Source organism: Leopardus geoffroyi, chromosome A1, assembly GCF_018350155.1.
Source record: "Leopardus geoffroyi isolate Oge1 chromosome A1, O.geoffroyi_Oge1_pat1.0, whole genome shotgun sequence".
Lineage (NCBI taxonomy): Eukaryota > Metazoa > Chordata > Mammalia > Carnivora > Felidae > Leopardus > Leopardus geoffroyi.
In genome coordinates, this window is record NC_059326.1 from 33,319,157 (window position 1) to 33,326,616 (window position 7,460).

Below are 7,460 nucleotides of genomic sequence, written 5' to 3' on the forward strand. Positions count from 1 at the left end.
GAATCAACTTTCCAAAATTGCAGTTTGTAGGAGAGGGTACCAGGAATCAAATCTTTAACTCTTTGATTCAAAACACTGTATTCTCACCACCCCCACCCCCGATTCTCCTGTATTTTGGTTACTTAGTCTGAGTAGAACTTAAACAATTTTGGGTGCCTGGGTGGCTCAGTCAGTTGAGTGTCTGACTGTTGATTTCATGTCTTAAGGTCATGGTATTGAGCCCCACATCGGGTTCTGTGGTGAGCATGGAGACTGCTTAACCTATTCTTTTTCTCTCCCTCCCTCCCTCTGCCCCTCTCCTCCACCTGTGCACGCTTTCTCTTTCTAAAAAAAAAAAAAAAAAGAATTATACAATTTAAAATGCTGACAATATCAGCTACAGAACAAAGTCCATATAATGCACAACTATGTTCTTTCTGCTGACATATAGCATGAACTTGGTCCATACATGATGATTCCTTGTTCCTCGCACATGATGTATCAGTGCTCTCCTCACCTCTATCCCTGGGACTGATTGTATCTGGTTGTCAGCAAACATAGGTCAAGAGACTGTATAATGCACCCATTAAGTGCTGTAGACTCTGGGTCTGAAGTTCTCTCTTATCCAGCAAGAAAGTGGGATGCAGAATTGAAAATGTGAGAGAGGCTAATGTCCGGCAGGAGACAAGAGCCCCAAGTAAGGGTCCTTGCTTTGTTTTTATTGGGATAAGAAGGCTTACAAGCATGATGGACATGCACAAATAGACAACGAAACCAGGAACATTATCTAATGGGTGTAGGGAAAAGGGGGTTTTGGAGATATGTAGTGGTAGGGGTTTGGGTCAATACACAGCAAGATTCTGGTGCTAGGTGGAAGGTTGTCTACAGCACATATGAGGTGCCACCTCTGTTTTCCTGAACTGGTCTAGGGGACAAAAAAGACAGCATGCTACCTCAGGGTCAACAAGGCACATTTTATTTTGCTAATTAGTTCTGCTCTGGGCAACTTTGCCCAGCTGCATCTAAAGTCCTGTTTTTTTGTTTAACTATTTTGGTCCTTCCTTCCTGTGAAAGCAGCTTTCTGCTATTGTACTAAGTTGGGGGGCGTTTCTGCCTTAACTACTTAATCTTGTTTACCTCGTCTTGGCTGTTTTCATCCTGAGATTTCCTATTCCTATACCTTTGTCCTATACTGGGGGCCTTTGCCCCATTTACCTAATCTTGTTTACCCAAACTTGGGTGTGTACATCCTATGGCTTTCTGATTCTTTATGCTTTGTTAACCCATCGGTGCAAGCTCAGGGAATCCCTAAGCTTATTCCTCACAAAGTGACCGTATAGTGCACCTACGAAGAACCTATTTTTTTGTAGTCACAATAGAATAGACAGGTGGTTCTCAAGTGGAGCAGACATATGTCCCAAAGGACATTAGACAATGTCGGAAGATGTTTTCAGTTGTTACAGCTTGGAAAAGTGTAGGGTTGCTACTTGCCTCTGGTAGATACAGGTCAGGGATGCTGCTAAACATCCCACATTTCTCAGGACGGTCTCCCCACCAGAGAAAATTACCAGCTCTAACATATCAATAGTTCCGAAGCTGAGAAACCCTGGTGGATTCCAATATTGGATCTGCCTCTCTAGTCTTTCAAAGCTTCTCTGAGTCTTGGATTTATAATCTTTAAAGAATGATATATTGACGTTTTCCATGATCATAAGGTAGATGGGAGGACTGAACTGGGTAATGTGTGTTGCACACTTAATACAGTATCAGGAACAAGGCTTGTGGTGCATAAATTGCTGCTATTAATATGGACCAAGAATCCCTGACATAGTTGGTATATGGTCTCCAAAGTATTTTAATATGTCAATATAACTGAGAGTTAAATTTTTAAAAAATTCTTTAATGTTTATTTATTTATTTTGAGAGAGAGAGGGAGAGAATGAGCACAAGTAGAGCACAAGTAGGAGGGGAACAGAGAGAAAGAGAGAAAGAATCCCAAGCAGGCTCCGTGCTGCCAGTGTGGAGCCCAACGTGGCGCTCGAACCCACAAACCATTGAGATAATGACCTGAGCCGAAATTGAGAATTGGGCGTTTAACCAACTAAGCCACCCAGGCGCCCCAAGAATAAATTAAATATCTTTGAAATCAGGTCTTAAATCACTGTATCTGTAATTTCCCTATTAGCATAAATAATAAATTGGTTTAATAATAATTCTAATTGTTTTTCAAAATATTAGTGTCTTTAATTTTTGAGAATATAAAAAATATGTACAGGCTACATCTGATGATCTGGCCCAGTGATACTATGATAATGCTTATATTACAATAAAACAGTTTAATGTAAGCTGTATATTATTGCTCATATTTATGCATCAGTATACACAAGCAGTAAGTTACATATCTCTCTTAATCCCTCCTTCCATCTGAATCCTTCATTTTTTGTTAACACAAAAATGAATTTGATGAATTCTCTTCATGTACCTCCTACCCTATTCCCAGAAGATGTGCCTATAAGGAGAACTAAATTAAAATCTGAAGTTGAAAATATCTGTTGTTTCCGTATACATAAGTGTGTGTCTGTACATATACATGCATATATGGAACATATATATGTATTTTTGCACATATGTATGTATATGGGGTGATAATGCTTCAATACTGACAATAGCAAAATTAAATCAGTAATTATACTATTGTTATACATTTACATGTTTGAATATTTTAGAGATCTGATGTTTTAACTCTATATATCCCGTTAGACTTTGAATTTTCCTTTCTCCCTTCTTTCCTGCCTTTATATCATCAATTCCACAAATGTGTATTGCTGCCTAAAGAGAATGGATTAGGTTTGTGATAGCACAGAGACACCGAGTTTAGCAATATAGAATTCTTGCTTTCAAAGAGTGTGCAGTCTAATATGTACTATGACAGATGAGGCAAATCTAGCCTATAAACTGGCAAAAATAACCATTATGACATGTGATAAATGAGGTATAAATTCTACCAAATTTCTAAGAAGTAAGTGTGTATATGAGGATAGGGAAATTTTTTCTATAAGGCTTGAAAGGTGAGGAGTGAAACCTAGAAGTGTTAATTAGTTTAATCTTACTAATTTACAAAAGGCTAATCTTATTGTTTTCTAAAGTATAAATCTGGCTTCCACAGAAACACGTTTGGTGTGTTAATAAAAATAAGACTACATATTATCAACAGGAGAGATGTCATACCAAAAAAAAAAAAAAAGTGAATTTGTCAAATATATAGAGTCTCGTAATATTAAAAACAAAAAGAAATTGTGGAATAAGAATCCAAGACTACACAAAGCGAACTCCCTCCTGGTTTAGATTTCCTATGCAATAATTAAAATTGGTGGGAGCACAGGGGCGCATGGGTGCCTCAGTCGGTTGATCAGTTGGTTGCTCAGGTCATGATCTCCCAGTCTGTGAGTTCCAGCCCAGCGCTGGCTGTGTGCTGACAGCTCAGAGCCTGGAGCCTGCTTAGGATTCTGTGTCTCCCTCTCTCTCTGCCCCTCCCCCACTCATTCTCTCTCTCTCTCTCTCTCTCTCTCTCTCTCTCTCTCTCTCTCTCTCTCTGCCAAAAATAGATAAACATTAAAAAAAATTTTTTTAAATTGGCGGGAGCACAAAGGGTAATGTCGAACACATGCATATTCAGGCAGCTAAGAATGCAGTTAGACGAAAGCACAAGCTTAGGAAGCATTTTATAGCACTAACTCTGCAAACTCAGTAGAGTGCCTTAAGGTCATTGCCAGGCTCCTAAGGCAGATCAGAGCCACTTGACTAGGCTCATATATATTGTTACAAAGAAAAGAAAGTGAAAGGAAAAAATAAGAAAGTTGGAAAACACTCTGCGGTTGTAGCATTCCTTTTATGTAACCACATATTTCTCCTAGTTTGTAGTAGGTTCTGGCTCTTAAAGGTTCTAAACTATGCTTTTTGCCTCTGTATCACTCTCCAATGAAATCATCAAATTTAATTTCTTCCCAGGGTATTCTGGCTGGGCTGGGGTCTATCATGAAACACATAAAGTAGAAATATTTGTTATGTGACTTGTTCTTTTTTCCTGTTAAGCCAGCTTTAATGGGCTTAAACAGAAACCAATGCTTGTACGAGCATCCCCTGGGCGCAGCTGCACCTATTCTTTCTTCCAACTGACTCTCTTGTTAGCTTCATGCATTTCTTTGTCTGGGTTCTCCTTTCATTTTTCTGTCACTTACTCATTTTTGTGGAACTTTTTTTTTTTTGCCTTTTCTATTTTTTTTCTTTTTGTATGTCCATTTTGGTTTGTTCTTTTGTGTACTGTTTCCTCCACTTTAAAAAAAAAGAAAACTTCTTTTAAAAAAACACTTTATTTGTTTATCTCGTGCTTTTTTTCATTCTTGCTTTCCTTTTTCTCTTCTGATCCATTTTTGTCTATTCTTTTTCTATAACTTCCTCTCTCAAAGACAACAAAATGAACTATTAATATTTTCTTGCTTCATATTTCTTCACTTACACCAACCTGTCATCGTAGCCACCATTACTCACTAGTTTGAACAGGATGGTCATGAGCTGGAAGGTTTCCTGGACCCAGATAAGTGATAGTTTAGTCCAGCAATTATAAATAGATTGCCCTGGTTGCTAAAAAATAATTTTTTTCCGTAAGATTAGGTTAAATGATGTAATTAATTATCTCAATACTCACAACTGGATCAGAACATGCCATTTACAATATAGATACAAAATAAACTGGGATTGAGCCTACTAAAATATATTCTATGCCTCTTGTAGTTAGAGTTTTCTGTGGAAGTCTACATTTATGATTACTGTTTTTATTGTAACCAATTGCTTGAATGTGTTAAAACTTCATTTGGTCCCATACCATCTATGATGTAAGATTTACGATTTTATATAAAAAAATACTTAATGAAGAGAAAACCAAATAGTTTCATATAGATTTTTGATGTAGGACTTTATTCAGTGAGAAGTGGGTTAGCAATAACATGTTGGAAAGAACATGGGATATGGAAAACTCAAATATGTTTGAGAGACAGAATTAAGCTATTTGTTAATTACTAGGATAGATTTTCAAAGTTTATACTTATAAAAATTGTATGATATTTAGAAAGATAAAATCAAACCATAATGTAAAACATTGGACCTTCTAAAATGTGACGCATGAAGTAAATGATTATTAGTAGTCTAAGAAGGAAAATAGAAAACATTTGAAAATGTTTGCTGAAGATCCAGTTAGACATTATAACCTCCAGAATTAGAGACCTATCTTCATTCTGTATGTTTTACAATGGAATTATTAAGAGGATTGTTATAAGGTTAGATATGCTTTGGAAGTTTATATATTCACTTCATTTGTATTTCATAAATAATATCTATCTGATAAAGTGGATTCTGTAGAAATCAAATAGCTTAAAGGACTTTAGCCAGATTGGTGAAAAATTCCAGATTATTAAGTCTCATGAGTACAAGAAAACATTGTGAAAATATGGCACAAATTGTAAAAGCTTTATAAAAGCTATCAAAGTTATTTTTTATATGTTTTTAATCAGGAGTCAAGCTATCATGTTTTAAAAAAGTTTCTTGTAGTAAGACTATTTTGAAACTCGATCTTCAAATACCTGTTACATTTTGGCAGCTTATAAACAGTATATAATGGGCTCAAAATAATCCTGCTGCATTATTTTACTTGTTTTCCTATTATTTTATTGGATATATTTTAGATCATTTTCCAATATAATAAAGCTGATTATCACTTATTCATAGGAAAAAATGTTCATTAGGCCCTGGATGGTGCTTTGAACTCCACAGAGGAAACAAAAAAATTAGACTATACGATAGTGTCATAGTCCTTGAATCTCAGCCTTTTCCTCGGGTGTATAAGAAATATCAACTGTCCTTATTTTTCGCAAGTTAGGTATATTTTGGTGGTGAAATATCTTTTGGTTGGTTTGGGGAGAAAGTTTGAGTCATTCCTTACTGAAGCGGTACAAAGGCCTTGAATCTAAATGTTGCCAAGACACTAGATAAGATCTTTAATATTTTCATCAGTTTGTGCTGGTTTATTGCCAAAATCACTACTATTCTTGGCTACAGAGTACCTTCAATTCTCGCATTCTGTTCCTTCCATATCATTCTTGGCACATATTATTATTTTAAGGTTTTATTTTAATTCCAGTTAGTTTACATACAGTGTTACATTAGTTTCAAATGTACAATAGCATGGCACCCACTCTTCTCTACTAAGGCTTGGGATCCCCCTTTACAGGATTGACTTCTTTGTCACACCACACCAGGCCAGCTGCTACATCATTTCACTACCTTAGCTGAATGGAGCTTACCTTACACAGCTCACTGTCCCCTATGTTTACATTCCTCTCTTTAAGTCCCTAGGATGAGGTGGTGTTGTTTCTGTTGTTTGTTTGTTCTGGTTAGTTCTGGTGAAAAGGAGTGCTGTCTTTTAATTTGTCCCTAAGAAGTTTGCTATCTAATCTTTTACTCCAGGGTATCTAGTGTAATGTTCAAGAGGTTTGATTTGAAATCTCTTGCACAAACCTCTTTTGAAGGAAGAGAGGAGACAAGACCATGGGGAAAATCACAACGTCGTCACAAGTTCGGTCCCCTCACATATGCTTTCATTTGGGAACCAGACAACATGGCACGCTGCGCTGGATATTAACATAACAGAGAGACACATATTTCTAATCACTCCTCATAGACATTTTGGCAAGTTAGAACTTCTGGCATTATTTGTGAGGACATCTGGGAGCAGAGAGAGAGCTGAAATAAAATATGCCGGGCCTTGTTTGATTTATGTTTTCCATAGTTTTATGGAATGAGCTATTTTAAAGGTAATCTTGTATCTGTCTAGAGAAATTTAAATTGATTTTTCACCCATCTTTATGATATATTATCATGGAAAAGTGATTTCTAAATATTCACAAAGATTGGATTTTTTTTTTTAAATTCGGGGCTCAAGGAGATTCACAAGCCTTGGTGCCTACAAACTAAGTGGCTGTATTTAAAGATGACAATATATTATTGTTTCCAGAAAACATACGTTCATATGTTCTCACATCAGATATTTTCAATCATTAGTCAGCTAGTTGGATCAAAAGACAACCTGGAAAATAAGCTAATAATTTATGTTGGTGTCTCTGAGCTTACTCTCTGCTTTTTTAGTGACAACATTTCATTCATTAAATAAATACCTATGAGGTGTCCATTACACATAGGTTCCCAGCAAGATGCAGTGAGGGACACAAAAATGACATAAACACCTTCCCTTTTAGGTTTGTGGTATAGAAGGGGAAATAAGGTATATGGGAATTATAATGTCAGAAAATAGGCAATGTGCCATAGTAAGGGAAAGAAGGGACCTGTAGAGTCTAGAGGAGATCATTAACTTCTCATTTTCAGGACACTTTATGATTGTTTGCAGCAAAACCGCGTTTTCAGTTTGGGTT